The sequence below is a fragment of the Lagenorhynchus albirostris genome, chromosome 17, assembly GCF_949774975.1.
Source record: "Lagenorhynchus albirostris chromosome 17, mLagAlb1.1, whole genome shotgun sequence".
Classification (NCBI taxonomy): domain Eukaryota; kingdom Metazoa; phylum Chordata; class Mammalia; order Artiodactyla; family Delphinidae; genus Lagenorhynchus; species Lagenorhynchus albirostris.
This window is the reverse complement of record NC_083111.1, coordinates 52,527,001-52,548,559: the sequence shown is the minus strand read 5'-3', so window position 1 is coordinate 52,548,559 and position 21,559 is coordinate 52,527,001.

The window sequence follows — 21,559 nt, the reverse complement described above, 5'->3', positions numbered from 1 at the left end:
AATTACTTTTGTTAAGTTTATTTCTAAGTATTTTATTCTTTATTGCTACTATTGTATATGAAATTTTTTCTTTTATTTTCATATTGTTCACTGGTCATGTTAATTTTGATTACTCAAGACCCCTGACTCCCATCCTAAAACTCCCTATTAAAGTCTCTGGCTAGTTCACTAGTCTGTTGTTTACCTCATGCAGGACTGTAACCTTAGACTAGCGGAGCTGCTGTCTGTCACTCTTTGCCTCCCACCAGGGTCACCGCTTTAAATGTCAACACCTCATATCAAAGGAACCCATTCTGGGGGAATGGGCAAAGCTAAATGATTGTTTTTGACAGTTTTGTCCAACTATGTAGTTAGTTTTCTGTCGGGCTCAAAGTTGGAAAAAACTTATTTTTCTATTATTTTTTTCTCTACATTTATTTCAGGATTTAAAACGTTGGCTATTTTATACTTAGCAACTCTTACTTTTTGTTGTTGTTTAGAACTTTATATCAGAATCAAGTGGTTATACATATTATTTTTACTAAATAAAACCATTTCAAAAATGTGTTTTATTTCTTATATATGATTTTGGATATTTTGTAGTATTTGAAAGATGAAAGTAGTAACTAATGAATAACCAAAAGTAACTACACACCAAAGTCACTCACTATTAATTAGGTGATGTCATTATTATTTAAAAAAAATTTTTTTTATTGGGGTTTAGTTGTTTTACAATGTTGTGTTAGTTTCTACTGTAGGTGAAGTCATTATTAATATAGCTTGGGTAGTGTGGCATTTTTCAATGGTTTATTTTTCTTTCCAAAGTTTCAAATTTGCTGTTCCACTTCAGTGTTTAAAAAGCTGTCATAATTTCCATATTTATTCTAAAAATGAGGATTTTCAGGTTCTTAGCTGTATAATTGATTCATTATATGACTGTGTTCCAAAATCTCCGTACATGGATATGGATACTAAGCCAGAAATATTTACACAAGTTTTAGTTTACTTCAGTATTTTCATTCATTGAGATTAACAATTTATACTATTGTATAACCTTTAGGCCAAAGTTTTGAATTCTAGGGATCATAATAAATAAAATAATTTGCTTTATTCTTGACTAAATTAAGTACTTTGAATGTAGATATCACATTCTTTTAATAATAATACTCTAATAGTATTCTTCACAATACTTTACATAAGTAAATTCAGTGTATGCATTCTCCACCCCACTCAGCCCCCCAATGTGAAAGTATCACATCGCATTATTAAAAAATTCGAAACAAAAGATAAAGTTGAAAGTACCTAGATATTAAGATAAATATATAAAACCAATAGCTTTTCCCCCATCTAATCAAAAGATATTTATTCTCTGTCTACATTGTACAACTAACTAAACTAAATGCTGGTGTGATGGTAAACAATAACAAGCATTATTCCTGTGCTCAAGGATTATTTCACAGGGAGATAATCAACAAATAATGAACAAATAAATAATTCAAATAATTTGACTACTACAAAAGGAATTATCTGGATGGAGCAACAGAAAATAATGGGAAAATCTACTTTGATAGGATGGTTCAGAGGAAGGGCTTTTGACTTTTTCTCCCACTGTTTCACTATTTTCTATTTATTTTTTATTATTTAAAATTTTTATTTGGAATACTTTCAAACTTACAAACATTGCAAAAATAAGTACAAAGAACACATGTATGCACTTTCTCAGATTTGTATATTGCTAATATTTTATAGCATTCTCTTTATCATGTTCTCTAAATCTGTCATCTACACCTATCTATCTATCCATCTGTATCTAACCGTCTAGCTCTCTTCATCATTTGTTTTTCTGAGTCATTTAAGGCCCATTTGTCACGGACCATTTAACCTAAATAGTTCAGTGTGTATTTCTCAAGAAGAATAATATTCTCATATATAACCATAGTACAGTTATCAACTTGAGTAAAGTTAACATTGATGAAACACTTCTATCTAAACTAGTATTTCTATTCCTATTTTGTCAATTGACCTAATACTGTCCTATGTCCTAATACTTTCCCTCTACTTCTAGTACAGGATCCTGCCTAGGCTCATATAGTATATTTAGTTGTCATGACTCTTTAACGTCTTTTTTTTTTTTAAAGTAAATTTATTTATTTATTTTTGGCTGCATTGGGTCTTTGATGCTGTGCGTGGGCTTTCTCTAGTTGTGGCGAGTGGGGACTACTTTTCATTGCGGTGCGTGGGCTTCTCATTGCAGTGGCTTCTCTTGTTGTAGAACATGGGCTCTAGGCACACAGACTTCAGTAGTTGTGGCATGGGGGCTTATAGCACAGGCTAAGTAGTTGTGGCGCACGGGCTTAGTTGCTCTGCGGCATGTGGGATCTTCGCGGACCAGGGCTTGAACCCGTGTCCCCTGCATTGGCAGGAGGACTCTTAACCACTGTGCCACCAAGGAAGTCCAGGGAAGTCCTCTCTTAACTTCTTTTAACCTGGAACATTTCCGCAAGTTTTTCTTTTCTTTTCTGACATTGACATTTTTGAAGAATATAGTCCCTTCCTTTTTTTTTTAAACAATATTCCTTACTTTGAATTTGTCTGATGTCTCCTCATGATTAGATTCAGATTATGTATTCTCAGTCAGAATATGTCATAGGTGATATTGTATCTTTTACAGGCCATTGCATCTGGAGGCACCCCATGTACATCTGCCCCACATTGGTAATACTGATTTTGATCACTTGTGGAGATAATTTCTCTATTTTGTAATAACTGTTTTCCCTCCTTATAACAAATAAGCAGGGACTACCCTGGGGGTCCAGTGGTTAAGAATCCGCCTTCTAATGCAGGGGACGCGGGTTTCATCCCTGGTCAGGAAACTAAGATCCCACATGCCGTGGGGCAACTAAGCCTACTGCTCTAGAGCCCACATGCTACAACTAGAGAGACTGTGTGCTGCAACTACTGAGCCTGCACGCTCTAGAGCCCATGCACCACAAATAGAGAGAAGCCTGCACGCCGCAATGAAAGATCCCGCATGCTGCAACAAAGATCCTGCGTGCCGCAACTAAAACCTGACACAGCCAAATAAATAAAAGTAAGTATTAAATCCCCCCCCACAAGACAAATAAGCAGTCCGTAGGAACACATTTTAAGACCATGCAAATATCTTTCTTCTCAGCAAAATATTTCCCTGCATTTAGCCTCCATTAACATTTCTTTCCTGGTTCAGTCTTTACTGAGATAGTTGCAAAATAATGATTTTTTTCCCCTCCACTGCTCCCTCCATATTCTTCAGTCAGTGCTTGTCATTCTCCTATAAGCAAAACCCATCCTCCTCCTCCATTTAATTATTTATCTGATTATTATTGGTGTGGATTTGTCAATTCCTATTTTTCAATGGTTTATAATTCATTACTGAACTTAATATTGGTGCTCAAATTGTCTCAGATTTGGCCAATAGGAACCTCTTCCATCTGGTTCCTGTGTCCTTATAACACACCCATCATTTTTTTTTTTAACTATTTTCTTACTGTCTGGCAGTACAGCTGTTCCAGACTCATCTAGTTACTACCCTGTTTTGTACCTAAAGTCAGTTCTTTCTCCAGAAACCATGGTCAATAGCCCTTACACAGTGAGAAACAACCAATTATAAGAAACATGGGCCATTCGACTCTAAGATCAGCATTTAAAATAAAAGTTACATGTAATCAAAATTACCCCCTGAAAATCCCTTAGGAAGACCAACATATCTTCTAAGTGCTAATTAAACCCAGGAAAATAGAGCAAGAAGACAGATTTCATCTTACCAGTTGAAAATTTGTTAAAACTTGAGACATTTATAACAACATGTTATGGTTCAGCAGGCATAGTACAGTAATAGGAAGGGCTAAACAGAATAAACAGTGATTTTTTTAAAAAGTTTAAGAATCACTCATTAATTTATTATAGATTATTCATTGAGTAATACAATATTTGACTTTTTCCTCTCATTGAACTGGATTCATTTAAATGTATTAAAGAGTTAATGTCAAAAAGTAAATTTTAAAAAGAAGTTATATATGAACATTTGAACTCAGGATGACCAAGGACTTTTTAAGTGTAAAAGCAAAAGAAAAACACTCAAGTAATATTTATTGAATAGTTATTCATTTCTACAGATGTTTTACCTTTCTCTTGAATTATCTTCCAAAAGCAGATTATGTCACAAACCTTGGAATGAAAGATTCTAATAAAAAAAGAGAAAAGAATTTGTATATATCAGAAATGTCTCCACGAAGCCTGCACTTTCTGAACCTTGTTAGCTTTATATGTTCACTGTCACTTTGGCTCATTTTCCCTCTAGTGCCTAGCACAGTACCCGACACATGGTAGGGCCTGGATAAATATTTTCTGGGTGAATGAATCAACAAGATGAGGGAGTTGAAATAAATGACTTGTAAATGCCCTTCCAGCTGCTGGATTAAAATGAAGGCTTTCTGACTTCAAGCCCAGTATATCTTCTGTGTGTCATCTGAAGGTGACTTCGTTTGTATCTCTGCCCTGATATTGGCTGTGATGAGCATCTGCAAACGCATTTCATTAATTTGGGCCTTCCTTTGCTTGTCCTAGCATTAGTTTATATGCACATCCTCTAATGGACAGAATGCTAAAGTAGCCTGAGGACCAATTTATTATTTCAAAGAAAATGTGATTTTAAGCCTCCTTCAGATTTCTGAATATCTTGTGCACTCACACCCTTGGGGTGACTGAAGTCTTGAGAAAGAAAAAAGATTGGAAATTACTTTGGAACCCTGGGAGCATGAATGTTACCAGTTTCTGTTCTTTAGTAGCTGTTAGTAATGATAATGAAGAAAAAGAATAAGGCTGCCAGCTTGGGCCTGAGGAAATGCACTGGGAAGCTCCAGGCTAGCAGTGGCTCCTGAAAAGATGTTAATTTGAAGGAAACTTTATAAAATATCCACAGTGAAAATATTTCACAGTTCTTTTTTGTATATGAACAGATGAATAATTACAATAATAGTTATTGACTACTATTTTTTTAAAAATACTGTTTTGTCAGGTTAGACTAAATGTGAGAGATTCTATCTAGTATTTTTTTTTTGCACACTGCCATATCTGGCTTATATTATTCATGTATAATTTCTGTATTTGAGAAGATACCACAGGACATGTGCATAGGTGTATGATACCTTTCCATTATAAAAGCCTAATGCTGTGAATACTAAAATGTTATTGCCAGTATTATACTATTGAATTTTTACAACAAAACTTCTGGGAAGGATTGTTGTGCCCCTTTAATAAGTGAGGAACCTGGGTCACACAAAGCTCAGGCAGCTTGTCCAAGGAACACACATCTGTGAAATAGCAAAGCCAGGGTTTATATCCAGATCTGCCTGTCTTTGCAGCATGGCTGCCCTTGACTTCTCATGGGGTTATGAATTCAGGCTAATTACCCAAATGTATCGAACATGAGTAATTTTTTTTTTTAGGTATAGAAGCCCTCATCCCCACATATTCTCTGTGTGCTTGTTATTGGCCATATAATTATAAATACACACACATCCCTGAGTGGGGAAGAGAAAAGAAAGGAGGAATACTGGCTATAAAACAGTAGGATACCTAAAAAAGATATTTTTAACATGATTACCTGATGTTGCTAGAATATAGAAACTCATGAGTTATAAAATTGATTTTCAGTTAATTTTATGTTAACTCAGATCTTTCAGCTCCTGGCTTAAAACCTGAAATAGCTTCCATTGTAGGCAGAATAGTGTCCCTCCTAAGATTCCATATCGTAATCCCTGGATCCTGTGAATATGTTACCTTATTTGGCAAAAGGGACTTTACAGATGTGATTAAGTTGAGGATCTTGAGATGGGGAAATTATCCTGGTGGGCCCAATGTAATCACTTTATAAAAGTGAAAGAGGGATATCGAAGAGTCAGAGTGAGAGAATGTGACATTGTAGTGATGGAATTTCTATAAGGGGTGCACGTGCTAAGAAATATGAATGTGGGCAACCTCTGGAAGCTGGGAAAGAAAAGGAAATGGATTCTCTCCTAGAGTCTCCAGAAGGAACACAGCACTGATAACCAATTTTGGTCTTCTGAACTCAAGAACTGTAAGATAATTAATTTGTGTTGTTTTAAGTTTGAGATAATTTGTTAAAGCAGCAATAGGAAACTAATACAGCTTCCCACTGCAATTAGGATAAAATCCAAATTCCTCAGCCTTGTCTCTAAGCATCTTTAAGATCAAATCTTGCTCAGATCTCCTGCCTTAAATCTGAACTTTGTGCTTTATGCTCTGTTCTCCACCAACACTAAACTGCTCAGAGTTGGCTTGTATAAATTCTTGCTTTCTCTGTCTTCTGGCCTTGCTTTTCTCTGCCTCAGCCTGTACCTTCTTCCCTCTTCTCTCTCACACCATCTCTTACCTACCTCAACCCCAATTCTACCCATACCACTGAAACAGGAGGGAAGTGGGCAGGGGACAACCTTTAAAAGAATGACATAGCCATAGTACATGACGAAAACTAATGAGAACAAACCAGGTCCAAGATGGTGGAAGATTCGACTTCCAGTAGACCCTGAGCCTCATTATATATGCTCATTGTAATACATTAGCATGCTAAATGACACAGCCACCAGCACTATGACAGTTTTGAGGCTAACTGTAAAAGGCCAAAAAGTGGGCAGTGGCCCAATTCCTGGAAATCCCCACCCCTTCCCCAAAATAATTAGAATAATCCTCCCACTCATTAGCCTGTGAAATTACCCAGCCCATAAAAACTAAGCACACCATATTTCGAGACCTCTTGCCTCTTACCTTCTGAGATGGCCCACACTGTGTGGAGTGTGTTTCTCTCTAAATAAATCTGATTCTTACCTGTCACTTTGTCTCCGAATTCTTTTGCGACGAAGAAAGAACCTTAACTTCACTGAGAACACCTTAACTAATCCATACTTACATTCAGCTCAGGCATCATTACTGTAGGAAGCCTTCCCAGTATCTTCCTGTCTCTAAATAAGCACTCTCTTTATGCTTATGTGATTTATAAGAAATACATATTTGGTCATTCAGATGACCAAAACATATTTTTCATATATGTTTGGTCTTTGTACTTGGTTTCTGGCTCACAGCTCCTGAAACCCTTCGGATTTCCTGTGCTAAGAGCAATAAAAAATGTGTTTTGTTATGTTAATGAGGTGAGTTTTGGAAAACCCCTAGGTAACTTAAAGGATGGGGGCTGGTTGCCTGGAGAACCAACCGTGCCAACCACATAATTAGAGAGTTGGAACTTTTCATTGCCTCCCCACCCCCTAAACACACAACACCTCTGGGAGAGGAGAGGGGCTAGAGATTGAGTTCAGTTGGCAGTGGCCAATGATTTAATCAATCATGCCTCCATAAAAACCCAAAAGGACAGGGTTCTGAGAGTTTCCGGGTTGGTGAACAAGTGGAGATTTGAGGAGATTGGCAAGCTCTGAGAGAGCGTGGAAGCTCTGTCCCCTTTCCCTATACCACCCTGCGCATCTCTAACATTTGGCTGTTTCTGAGCTATATCCTTTTTTTTTTTTTTGCGGTACGTGGACCTCTCAGTGTTGTGGCCTCTCCCGTTGAGGAGCACAGGCTCCGGACGTGCAGGCTCAGCGGCCATGGCTCACGGGCCTAGCCGCTCCGCGGCGCGTGGGATCTTACCAGACTGGGGCACGAACCCGTGTCCCCTGCATCGGCAGACGGACTCTCAACCACTGCCACCAGGGAAGCCCCCCTGAGTTATGTCCTTTTATAATAAATTGGTATTCTAGTGAGTAAATGCGTTTCCTGAGTTCTGTGAGCTGCTCTAGCAAATTAATCAAACCTAAGGAAGAGGGTCTTGGAAATCTCTAACTTATAGCCATTGGTCAGAAGTATAGGTAACAACCTGGGCTTGCAACTGGCCTCTAAAATTATGTGTGGGAGGGCAGTCTTGTAGGACTTGAGGGGGAGGAAAAATACTTCCCTCTAACTTTCTAGATTTTTCTGGCTGTTCTAAGAATTAAATTGACATGAGACAAATTAACAAGAGAAAATCAAATTGAATTTTATACATCCTGGAACCCCACCCCACATATAAGAGAGGTTCAAAGACAGAAAGATCAGACCATTCTAAGCTAAGGAATGGTATAGGTTCCTGGGGCTTCCAAGGACTGGAGGGTAATTCCAGGACTATAAGAAGAAGAGCAGATGTTGGGTAATTAGATGTTTGCCCTGCCATATGGATGGGCCACTCAGAAAAAATTTATCTCTGGTAATAACCCTTTTTCTGGGAAAAACCCTCAATTAAATTCTTCTAGGTAGTTAGGGGAGGGGCAAAATTTTCCTCTTCAACTCACAGGGTCTCAGTTGCCTTTAGTTCAAAATAATCCTTATGCAAAAGTGGCACATTTGGGGGTGGTCATTTTGAACCCCATCAGACTGAACCCTTAACCTGTGGAAGCTAAGCTGTCTCAGAGTTCATAATGTCAGAGTTGAGTTGAATTGTAGGACATGCAGTTGGTGTTGGTAGTATTGCTTGGTAGTGGTGGGGAAACCCTTCCCCCCATGAGTTGGAACTGGGATCTGGGCACTTTTACTCCCTTAATTCCACCTCCACCCAGTTGATCTTTATGATAGTATCTTTCATACTGCATGAAAAAATCAATTTATACTTTTCATGGTTTTGTCCCATGGCCCAACACAGTGCTGCTGGTACATAGCCAATGCTCATGAAATGTTTTCTGAATTAATGTGCTCAAGAAGTTTGCAAACTGAAGGTAACCGAGTTATTTGTAAAGGAGGAAAGGCCTTTTTGAAACTAGTCCTGAAAAAAGCAGCTATAAATAAATAAATAGTTTGATTGTTAGCCTGTACACCTATCTGTGTCCTAGCACAACATTTATGCTCTTGATAGACATAATTTTAAGCTCTTATAAAGGGGAAGGTACAACATACCAACTCATAAGATGATCCACATTCTATAACTGTTTATACCTGAACTATGAATATATCACAACTGAAGTATCCAAAATTTTCAGTATGTACAAATAACTATAGGACATTTATCACATATAGCTCTAAATTTCTTTTAAAAATTCATTTTCATTTTAGTAGTATAGACAGAGCTTGGACAGTTCCAGGAAGAAGTGAGAGCCCTTGTCTCTTCACAGTACTAGAGATGACTTCTTAAATAGGCTGGGAAATTAAGGGACCCTTAAGAAAGCTAGAATGCAGTGAAAGAGAGAGTTTCACATAAGGGAAGGGTTAGGATCTGCCGGTGAAGACTTGCCATCGTCGCACTTGCTACTCCAGAAAAGCCAAGGATAAAAGAAACCACATAGAAATTTTAAAAAATTAGTTTTCTGTTTGGACTGTTCAATTATACTAAGCCTATAGTTTCAGCTGGTAAGAACAATTATAATGAACAGATATACCCTGCAATTAGGGACAATTTATTTATCAGCTTTGCTTATCTGAGTGTGAGTTAGGCCCTCCAATGTTTGAAAAGCTTTGATGCCTCAACATGATGTCTGCCAAAGTGGTGTCTATAATGAGCAGCCAAATTCTCCGTATTTCAGGCACTTTCTTTTAAACTGCCTTTGAAAGAGACTGTCAAGTGTTGCATGCTGTATGTCAGTTAACACTTGGGGAGTGAAATTCACAAAGGGCACTTGTTATACCTTCACAACAAGGATATCTTTGCCAACACTTCAGAGCTATTTTAAGTTTTGGAGTTGTAAGTATCTCGCTCTTAGAGGTGATAGTAGCTGACCCAGAACGCCTGGGTTTTAAGTGAGTTTGCACTTTCAAGACCTGCTGGCACACGTTGGTGTTTCAACTGCGTTGCATGCCCAAGGAATTGTGCCTTTTACTAATGTGGTTCCCTTCGTCTGTGAGGTTTAATAATAATGACAATGACAACAAAATAAACAATGATAAATAACATTTATTGATTGCTTAATTACCCAGCATTGTAAGCATTTATCTCTATGATCTCACTGAATATACATTAGAACCTAGAGGTAGGTATTATTATTACTCCAGTTTACAGATGAGAAAGTTGAGGCTCAGAAAGTTTAAGTAAAATGCCTACGGAAATAGAACATAAGTGGTGAAATTGAATTTGCTCCCAGGATCACATGACTTGAGATCCTGGACTTTATATTTCTTTATTCTTAGAATACACAAATGGCAAAGGAAGAAAAAAAAAGTGTGTGTGGTTGGCAAGGTGGGGGAAGATGATATAAAAAGTACTTAGGTGCCAATTAAGTCATTTATTTCTCAGTATTCCTTAGTGGTATATTGTGTGTGTATGTGTGTTTACTTGCGTGTTTTTTTTTGTGTGTGTATGTGCATACTGTGTATGTGTGTGTTTTCCTATTTTCCAGTTTTCTTGGGTCCTCAAAAAGGTTGTGAGTACTGATAATGTGTGTTTTGTTCAGGTAACTTGAGGTACTTTTATATTTCTATGTCACTCTTGTAATCCGTTTTGTTGCTAATATTTGAAGAAGTCTTAGCTCCTGCAGATTGGAGCTGGGAATTTAATAGACAGTTCTTTACCCCACCTTGTTGCAAGTTGACTAGAGACTCACTTTGTACATTAGTGCTTTTGAGAATAATGGAAAAATAACGAAAAATCAAGGATAAAGGCGGGGGGTCTAAAGACTGGGAAAATAAGCATCAAGCTCATTTTGGAGACAGTTGTGGATTGGCCTACACATTTCCCTCTGCTTTTCATTCATGTCATCATTAATTGCTCTCTTCATTTGCTAAACAGATGAGTAGCAAGGAAGACAATAGAATTAAACTCCAACGATGAGGTCCCTTTTTCCCAATTCCTCAGAGTTCCTTTCAGAATAGGGACATTTAATGATGGGAGGCCTCTTCTGATTATCTGGAGCCCGAGTATTTCTACCTCAGCAGTCATTGCTTTCAGCAATAGAAGGAAATATTTGTAAAGCGGTAAAGATCAAGTTAATTGACCACTTTGAAGAGAATTAATCTGCCACAGGAAGAGGGAACACTTCAAATTTAATCTCTTCTGTGAAGAGTTATGCCATGAAGTGCTGGCGAGGCACTGCCTTGCATTATTTGGAAGACACAAACTTTCTGTGCCCTTAGAGCTTAACATTGCCTCTACAGACTCCTTGTATATTCTCTTCAAGTACCTGACTTATCTCTCCCTTGACCTGCTTATCCATGTTATTACTTTGCAGAACTGCTGTGATGTCTACCCATTCCTCTCTTCTTGGCTTTATGTTGCTAATTAGCTACCTAGTTAATCTTCTTGAGGTACAGATCTGATTAGGATATTTTGCTGCTCAAAAAACTTTAATGACTTACCTTTGTCTAAACAACAAAAGTCTGATTTTTCTGGCTTGACCTTCAGGACTGTCAGTGTACCTATCCAAACATTTTCTCTCTCTCCTCCCCAACTTTTTTGTTTTATTTATTGATTGATTGTCTCTGTTTCTGTCTGAAAATTTGCTTCCCTGCAATGGAGAGTAAGTTCCTCAAGGACAGGATTTTTGCCTCTTTTGTTTACTGCCGTATCTCCAGCACCAACAACAGTAACTGGTTCCAGGTAGGCACAGGATAAATTTATGCTGAACTGATTGAATGACTAAATGACCTTTTTTCACATTTCCTTGACCCTGTAACTTTATCTCTGCTCTTCCCCCAAAAAAAGGTTCAGGCTTTGTTCAGAACCTGTTAATAAACTAACAGTCTTGTTAAGCAACATCAGATTAGTCAGGATAAATCTCTCCCCTTTGTGAGTTCCAGCAAGTCTTTATATTCCAGCAGTTCTCGATCACATCATTTTGTCACTTTCATCTTTTAATTGTAATTATCTAGATGTATGTCTTATATATTATATTAAACTTAAAGCTCGGTAGAATAAAAAGCTTAATATATATCTACACATATTTATATACATCTAAATTATTTTTTATCTCCCTGTCTCCTCTCCTGCAGAAGGTTCTAGGATACTGCCTTTCATATAGACACTCAGAAAAGCACTTGGTTAAGAATTTTATATTATAGTATCACTTATTATTTCATTAAAATAGTAAAATCCTTGCAGTGAAAGATATGTCTTTTAGTGCTCTTTTGTTATATCTCCCAGTCAACTGCAGGTTTAATGAAATAAGATGGGTTTCATTAATAGTCACTGAATTATTTATGTATACTGGTAAAGGACTATTACTCAGCGTATTTGGAAATAAAAATCATTTATATAAACACCCATAGAATGTACAACACCAAAAGTGAACCCTAATATAAACTGTGTACTTTGGGTGATAATGATGTGTCAATGTAGATTCATCAGTTGTAACAACTGTACCACTCTGGTGGGGGATGTTGATAATGTGGGAGTGTGTGCGTGTTGGGGGGCAGAGAGTATATGTCAACTTTCTATACTTTCCCCACAGTTTTGCTGTGAACTTAAAACTGCTCTAAACGTAGATGTAGAGAATGGACTTGAGGACACGGTGGGAGGGTAAGTTGGGATGAAGTGAGAGTAACATTGACATATGTACACTACCAGATGTAAAATAGATAGCTAGTGGGAAGCAGCTGCATAGCACAGGGAGATCAGCTTGGTGCTTTGTGACCACCTAGAGGGGTGGGAGAGGGAGGGTGGGAGGGATATGCAAGAGGGAGGAGATATGGGGATATATGTATATGTATAGCTGATTCACTGTGTTATACAGCAGAAACTAACACAAAATTGTAAAGCAGTTATACTCCAATAAAGATGTGAAAAAAACTGCTCTAAAAAATAGTGTATTTAAAAAATCAAAACCAAAATATTCATTTATATACCTTTTCCTTTACTGCTAGAGTATAGGAGTACAGAGATTGACGACACACATACACACTCTTTCATAGGAAATCAATATTTATCATAATAATGGCTAACATTTCTGATGCTTAGGCACATACCGGTCATCTTAAACACTTACATTGTGTGATGAGTAGGTTTTCATTTTTAGATAAAGCTTAGAAAAGCTAAATAACTTGCTCATATCAGCAAGCTATTAGTTGGTGGGTCTGGAACCCAAATTCTGGTAATCTGACATAGGAGCTGAGCATCATAAGTACTAGTCTGCTTTCAGCAAGCCATACAAGAAGTTGTCTGGGATTGTGTGCCTCTGCTTTGCCCTCTAACAACAAAACCTTTCTTTTAACACAAAGCCAAGAGGAGTGGAGGATGAGAAGGTAGTAAAATATATTTTTGCCTTTGGTTTAAACTTCCTATATATTCCAGGCAACAGAACAGAGCAACATTAACCCTTACTTGGCTGAGGTTAATCTCATATTTATGTATTTCTGGAGAGGTTACAAAAAGATGTTACAGCACTATCCCAATCTACACAATTTTTTTGTTTTGTTTTGCTGCTTCTCAAGTCTACATATTTAAATATTTTACTGTTTATAGGTACGACCTCTTAGGAAAAAACAAAAAACAAGGATAAATGAAGATCAATTTCCAGCAGGCACGTTTATTTAATAAAATAGATGCCTTCTAAGTTATAAGCTCCAATTCCTAAGTTGGTTATTGTCCTCAAAGGCATGCTTCTTCAGGAAGGAACATGTTTTCCTTCAGGCTCCTCTCTTTGTTCCTACCGCACAAGGTAATGATCTATGCAGCGGAATCTTGGCTTTGGTGAGACTTTTCAAGATGTAATCAATTGTAAGCAATTGAAGATTTCTGAAAATGAGATTTTCATGCAGGCTTTAGTGAGTTAAACTCAGTTTCATGGTCTTGAAAGTAAATTATTGTGAGAGTTTCAATACAAGATTGCCAAAAAGAAACTGTAGAGTTGTCAGTGCCTACGTGGTTACCCCTTTTCTCTATTTTCCTTAACCGCTCCACATGGGAATATAATTATTCCTGCTATTGACATTTTATTACTGCTGGGTTTGAAGATGGATTTTTTCCCACAAAATCTCACTCCTTCAATAGGGACTATATGGATTGCCAACAAGAGGGTTCAGCAGGACCCTGTGAGCTCAGAGACCCATATGCACAGGCACCTGTTTCTCCTGAGATGTTACCAGTATCATTGGTGATGAGGAGCATGCTGCTTCCTAAAAAACCACAAAAGAGATTTTGCTTAGATTCTCTTGTAGGAAAAGAAGTTAGAGATTAGATGTACTGAGATTTTTTCAGCTCTGGGAAATTTATTTGTGTGTGTGTGTGTGTGTGTGTGTGTGTGTGTGTGTGTGTGTGTATATATATATATATATATCACTGCTTTCTTAAAATATGGCATTGTCTAAATTAAGTCACTCTATTACCCAAGTGCTATCTAGTTTTCAAATCTAAGTGTAAGCAGAGAGGGGTGACAAATAGATTCAAATATCCTCTTAATTTGAGTACAGAGATTGACAACCAAATGGAGGAAAGACTGAACCTATTGTATGATCCTAAAACTAATCTAAATTCTCCATCTTTTAAATATTTAGTATTTTCAGTGGTGTCCATACCTTCCAGAAATTAAAAAACAAAACCCCAAAACCAAAACAGGACTCTAGTTCTATTTATGGTTGTTCTCACTTCTCCAGAGCCAGAAAACACTAAAAGTATTGCTAAGTCCTACTTCTTTAACACAGTTCCTATAAAATGATAAATATTTAGTTAAACACAAAAGTGCTCATTTAGGTGTTTCAAATATACTGATATTTTGTCAACATAGAAGCCAAAAACTCTAGTGTTCAGTGGTCATAGTTTTAGAAGTCAGCCACACACCAGTAAACATCCATGTAAATTGAGTTTTGCCATTCATATACTAATTTATTTATTTGGTAAAATATATATTCAATGTTTTCTGTATGACAGGTGTTGTGCTTGTTACTGTATCCTGAATAGTGAACAAAGTAGATGTGATCCCTGCCCTCTTGGGACTTATACAGCCAATTGAAGAAAGCATTCTTTAAACAAAAATAAAGAAATGTAATTACACAAGGCTAGAAAATAAATGAGCAAGATTTAAGCACCTGTCATTGTATACAGGTAGATTTAGTAGCATTTCCACCCTACTCCTTTATTAAAAACAGATATCCATTACCCAGAGTGAACATTTTGTTATGTGGCCCCACAGTATTATAATCATAAGTCATTTTTCTGTCACCTTCATCCTCTCTATAAGCCTCCACAAGTGTTTTGTGTGTTGGCCTTCCCTACTTTCCCAGATGATCAAGGAAATTCTCACTCAAACAACAAGATGTGAATAGTCAAATCAAAATGTGCTTTTGACTGGTCAAGGCTGATGTTTCTTTGACCGGCTGCCCAGTTTTCATGTTGAGTACTACATGTATCTCTGCAAATTGTCCTCCTCTATTCACCTCTTCATGGTCCACTTTGTCACCTGCCATCATCTGCTTTCTTCCCAGAGATTTTCTTCCCATCAGCTTTCCCTGCTAGTCAGTTTTTTTCCTGTTTCTAAACATATATCCCAATGTCTGGCATGATCTTCACACTTTTCCCAGTCACCTTACTCAGTTAAACCTGTCTATTTGGCAGACAAGCACTTTGGAACTTCATATCTACTCTTTCTCATGCCACTGACGTATTCTTTTTTTGGCATACAAATGTCAACAGGTAGGATCAAATGGAAAGAGGCCTGAAAGGTTAATTCTCCCGTATCAGCACCAATTATAGGAAATGTATTTACAGAGTTACAGCTAAGTGGAGCTCATCGAATGAGCTGTGGTCTGTAACAACTATTAAATGAGAACATTTCTATCACAATGAAGACAAAGTTAGGTTGTTTCAGTGTTATGAGTCACTGGGTGAAGAGCAGAGCAAGTCAAGTCTTTGTCCCCCAATAAGAGCCCTTCAAACATGGGAGACCAACGTTACAGACTGTAAAGGTTTAACCAAAGCATGAGCAGCTGTTGTCAAAAATCAAAGGACAATTTTTTAAACACAGTTATTGGTCTTAATCAAATCCTTATTCAGACATGGCCAATATCAGTCTGTCATGACATATGAAGAAAAATAAACATTATAAATATATAAATGGAATAGCATTGTTCATTTTATTATTCAAGAAATTATATAATCAGTGACTCTGCTTCTAGAATGGAGGCTATGTAATTTTACATTAGGGGGTCTTTTTAAAAAAGTTATAAAGGGAAAATGTCACTTGTTAGTCTAAGTTGAAAACAAAACTCTGAATTCTTTTTTTTCAAAATGGCTCCCATTCAAATGTACTCTCTTTGCAGGCCAAATTTTCAATCAGATTAATTTACAATGGGGAGAAGTTCAATTATGCATGAAGAAGATCTTTCTTAATAAAATATAAGAATTTGTTTAGTGATTGATTTACTTAAACTCATCTTCAAAAAATGATTTTAAGTGGCTTATAAAAATACATATAAGTCAAGAAGATAGAAGATAAATGAGAAAAAGATTAAAGAGGGAACAAAAACATTAAAGTAAAGCTGAATCAGGGATAAAGTTAGTGTTCATCATAATGTATAGGGTTGGAGTTTCCTAGTTGCGAAAACTGCATGAGAAGATAATCCATTCATCTGTCAATGGACATTTAGATTGCTTCTAAGTCTTGGCTATTGGAAATAGTGCTGCTGTGAACATTTGGGTGTCTGTATCTTTTTGAATTAGAGTCTTCTCCAGATACATACCCACGAGTTGGATTGCAGGATCATATGATAACTATTTTTAGATTTTTAAGGAACCTCTGTACTGTTCTCCACAGTGGCTGTACCAATTTACATTCCAACCAACATTGTAGGAGGGTTCCTTTGTCTCCACATCTGCTCCAGCATTTATTATTTGTAGACTTTTTAATGATGGCCAGTCTGACTGGTGTGAGGTGATACCTCACTGTAGTTTTGATTTTCATTTCTCTAATAATTAGTGATATTGAGCATCTTTTCATGTGCCTGTTGGCCATCTGTATATCTTCTTTGGAGAAATGTCGATTTAGGTCTTCTGCCCATTTTTTTATTGGGTTGCTTGATTTTTGATATTGAGCTACATGAGCTGTTTATATATTTTGGAAATTAATCCCCTGTCAGTAACATCATTTGCAAATATTTTCTCCCAGTCCACAGCTTGTCTTTTTGTTTTGTTTATGGTTTCCTTTACTGTGCAAAAGCTTTTAAGTTTAATTAAGTCCTATTTGTTTGTTTGTATTTCCATTACTCTAGGAGACAGATCCAAAAAAATATTACTGCGACTCATGTCAAAAAGTGTTCTGCATATGTTTTCCTCTAGGAGTTTTATAGTATCCAGTCTTACATTTAGGTCTTTAATCCATTTTGAGCTTATTTTTATGTATGGTGTTAGAGAATGTTTTAATATCATTCTTTTACGTGTAGCTGTCCAGTTTTCCCAACACCACTTATTGAAGAGGCTGTCTTTTCTCCACTGTATATTCTTGCCTCCTTTGTTGTAGTAATTGATTATAAGTGCATGAGTTTATTTCTGGGCTTTCTATCTTGTTCCATTGATCTATGTGTCTGTCTTTGTGCCAGTACCATACTGTTTTGATTACTATAGCTTTGTAGTATAGTCTGAAGTCAGGGAACCTGATTCTTCCTGCTCTGTTCTTCGTTCTCAAGATTGTTTTGGCTATTTAAGGTCTTTTGTGTTTACATACAAATTTTAGAATTTTTTCTAGTTCTGTGAAAAATACCATTGGTAATTTGATAGGATTGCATTGAATCTGTAGATTGCCTATAGTCATTTTAACAATATTGATTCTTTCAATCCAAGAACATGGTAAATCTTTTCATCTGTTTGTGTTATATTCGGTTTCTTTCATCAGCATCTTATAATTTTCAGAGTACAGGTGTTTTGCCTCCTTAGGTAGGTTTATTCCTAGGTGTTTTATTCTTTTCAATGTGATGGTAAATGGGATTGTTTCCTTAATTTCTATTTCTGATCTTTTGTCGTTAGTGTATAGAAATGCACCAGATTTCTGTATATTAATTTTGTATCCTGCAACTTTACCAGATTCATTGATGGGCTCTAGTAGTTTTCTGGTAGCATCTTTAGGATTTTCTATGTATAGTGTCATGTCATCTGCAAACAGTAACAGTTTTATTCTTCCTTCCCAAGTTGGATTCCTTTTATTTCTTTTTCTTCTCTGATTGCTGTGGCTAGGACTTCCAAAACTATGTTGGATAAAAGTGGCATAAGTGGGCATCCTTGTCTTGTTTCTGATCTTAGACACAATCCTCTTAATTTAATGCTCTGTTTTTATTTCTTCAACCTGTGTTTGTTTGTAGCTAATTTTTTACCTAAAATTCAATAAAAACACATCCTTTGAGTAAAGAGAAGAGTCTGCTATAGATAGAAAGAGGGAGAGGCCCACATAAAAATATACTTTCTAAATATTTATTATAGCGCTGCCATTAAGCAAGGCCTTCTCTATTTTAAAATTGCTGTTATTTGTTGGTTGGTTAGTTGGTTTTCAAACAAATTAAAGTCTTCCTGTATATCATTTTTGATTTCTAACTAGTTGACTGTGAACAGTTATTCAGCCTTTTTGATGTACTTTTAGATCTGTATTCAGTCATTGAGCATGTTTTCTCTCCCACTCAGATTCTTATTGACCGTAAATTTAACAAGCCCATATCTTTGCCCCGGTTCAAATGCTTGATACATATACTGAACAAGGTGTATCTGTCAACAGAGTCCAGTGGGCATAGACCTTCCACCAAACTGACATTAATACATTAGCCATGACCCTTTTTAAATGTTTGCATTATTATAGATAATCCTGCCTTTTTGGATAAGATATATTTTATAATGATTCCTATATGTGAGAGAAAGTAGGCAAAACCTTGAAGGAAATTTGAACTAACCCAGTGTCATGGATATCTGTAGTTGTTTTGTTTTAACCCCTTCCCACCTTTTCTTGGTAGCCATACCTTGTCTTATTTGAGGAAGTACACTCCATTTCTGAATCCTATGATTCCACTAGAGTCTGTCAAACAGTACTTAGCTTTTTTCTTCTTCCCTATCTGCGTCTTAATCACAGAGGGTGATTAGAAGCTTCCACCAGGATTTTTTTTTTTTTAACAGAAGCTAAAGGAAAGTGCCCCTTTCTTTTGTTGGGTTACATTTAGGCAAATAGAGCCCGAAAGTACCAGGATCTTTTTTGAGCTTCTTCTCAAAAGATTAGTTTGAGAGACAGAAGTTAAAACAGAGAGAGGGGCAATTTAGAGGTCAGTGAAAGTTCAGATGGTTTCTCAATTCCTGTTTCCAGTTTTCCTGCCTTTCCTGTTATTTGCCGTCATAACTCAATAGATGAACCTTTTGACCTAAGCTAGTTGAAGATAGGTTTCTGTCACTTGCAACCAAAAGAATACTGACTAGAATTTCCAAGAACATTTCAAATAAACATTTGCATCTGAAGAAATACTTGTTGCATACACATTTTCAGAGCTGAACTTGAAAATCTGCAGTGCATGTAGCTGTATAAATGGTAGGACATTTTGAAGGTCTTTCTGATTCTCACATAAACTACCCATCTGCCTCTAGTGAGCCTTAAGTTCTGAGTGTCTATACAAATCAAGGTTCAGAGAAGCAGAACAACTAGGACGTGCGTGTGTGTGTGTGTGTGTGTGTGTGTGTGTGTGTGTGTTTTAGCCATTTTATTTCAAGGATTTGATCTAATGCAATTGTGGTTAAGTGGCCTCTGTAAAGCTGTTATTTTCACATATGACGATGAAACTTGAAGTCCTAAGGAAAGATAGTTGGAAAGGAGAGGTGGTATAAAGTGAAAGAGAGCAAGATAAAGCTGGAAACCCAAAACACATAGTGAAGGAGAACAAGAATAAGCCCATGAATTTGTACTGAAATCCTTGCCATTTCTTATTGCCTCTCACCTGGATCATGTGGGTCTCTTACAAAAACTAGTACTCTTTTTTTGGTCATGATTATTCTTTTTTTTTGAATTTTATTTTATTTATTTTTTCATACAGCAGGTTCTTATTAGTTATCCATTTTATACATATTAGTGTATATATATCAATCCCAATCTCCCAATTCATCCCCCCCTGTCACTTTCCCCACTTGGTGTCCATACATTTGTTCTCTACATCTGTGTCTCTATTTCTGCCCTGCAGACCGGTTCATCTGTACCATTTATCTAGGTTCCACATATATGCGTTAATTCATCTATTCTCCCACCAGACATTTTGCAAGAGATGTTAGTAGAACAAAAGGCAGATTTTAGAGATGTTTTTCTTTGATATGATGTAAAGGTGAAAAATCTTCAAGACAAGCTGCTATTTTGATATTTGAAAGATATCAGAAAGACTCAGGACCACAGAGATTGTAAAACTGCTAGTTTACCAGAGTATGTTTGTTAGGGGCCCACCTCCCCTCCAGGTAAATTAAATTGACTCCTCCACACCAGGAGGTCAACACCGGGGCTCCTTTAAATAGCAGTTTGCCCACAGCTTCTGGGACATGCAGATGTAGATGAGGTCCACGGTGTTCTTTATTCAGAACAGGTGATAGAGATTCAGAGAGGAGAGGAATTTCAGGTTAGTGTTTGAATTTTGTGTTTGAGAAGAGCAGATAACTAAATGCCGTAAAGTGGCACAGGAAAGTGGCTTGAACTTTAAGAATGTTCCTTTTCCTTTGTTCTCCCACTTCACCCTGCGATTTTCACATTTATATTAATGAGCTCCACAATTTGTATTAGGTTATACAATAGAATCTGAATTTCAAATAAATGTCAAAATCAGAAAATAGGCCTATCATCCTTCACAGGCAGTGATGAATAAAATGGGCTTCTGTGTCTGTAGCATTTTGTCATATAAAGCACAGACCTTATTTTTCAAATACCTTGTCACCAAAATAACTAGCACATCTCATTAAAGACTCTCCAGGGTGCTGGGATTGTTGCAGGACGTGGTCATGTGGAAGAGTGAGCAGTGGACTGACTGGTGGTGCCTGGGCCTTGTCTGCCTCCTGCTGGTTCCAGGGATGACCTGTCACCTGGAAGTCTCTCCCCTAGCTGGACCCATGCTTCTCATCCAGAGAGTGAAGATATTAAACCGGCTGATCTTCAGTGTGCTTTCCAGTATTCATTTCTATCAAAGCTACAGTCATCAAAACAGTATGGTATTGGCACAAAGACAGACACATAGATCAATGGAACAGGATAGAAAGCCCAGAAATAAACCCAAGCACTGATGGTCAATTAATCTATGACAAAGGAGGCAAGACTATACAATGGAGGAAAGACAGTCTCTTCAATAAATGGTGCGGGGAAAACTGGACAGCTACATGTAAAAAAATGAAATTAGAACAGTAACACCATAAGCAAAAATAAACTCAAAATGGGTTAAAGACCTAAACGTGGTATCGGACACTATAAAACTCCTAGAGGAAAACATAGGCAGAACACTCTCTGACATGAATCACAGCAATATCTTTTTCGATACATCTCCCAGAGTAATGGAGATAAAAAACAAAAATAAACAAATGGGACCTAATTAAATGCAAAAGCTTTTGCACAGCAAAGGGAACCATAAACAAAACAAAAAGACAACCCACAGAATGGGA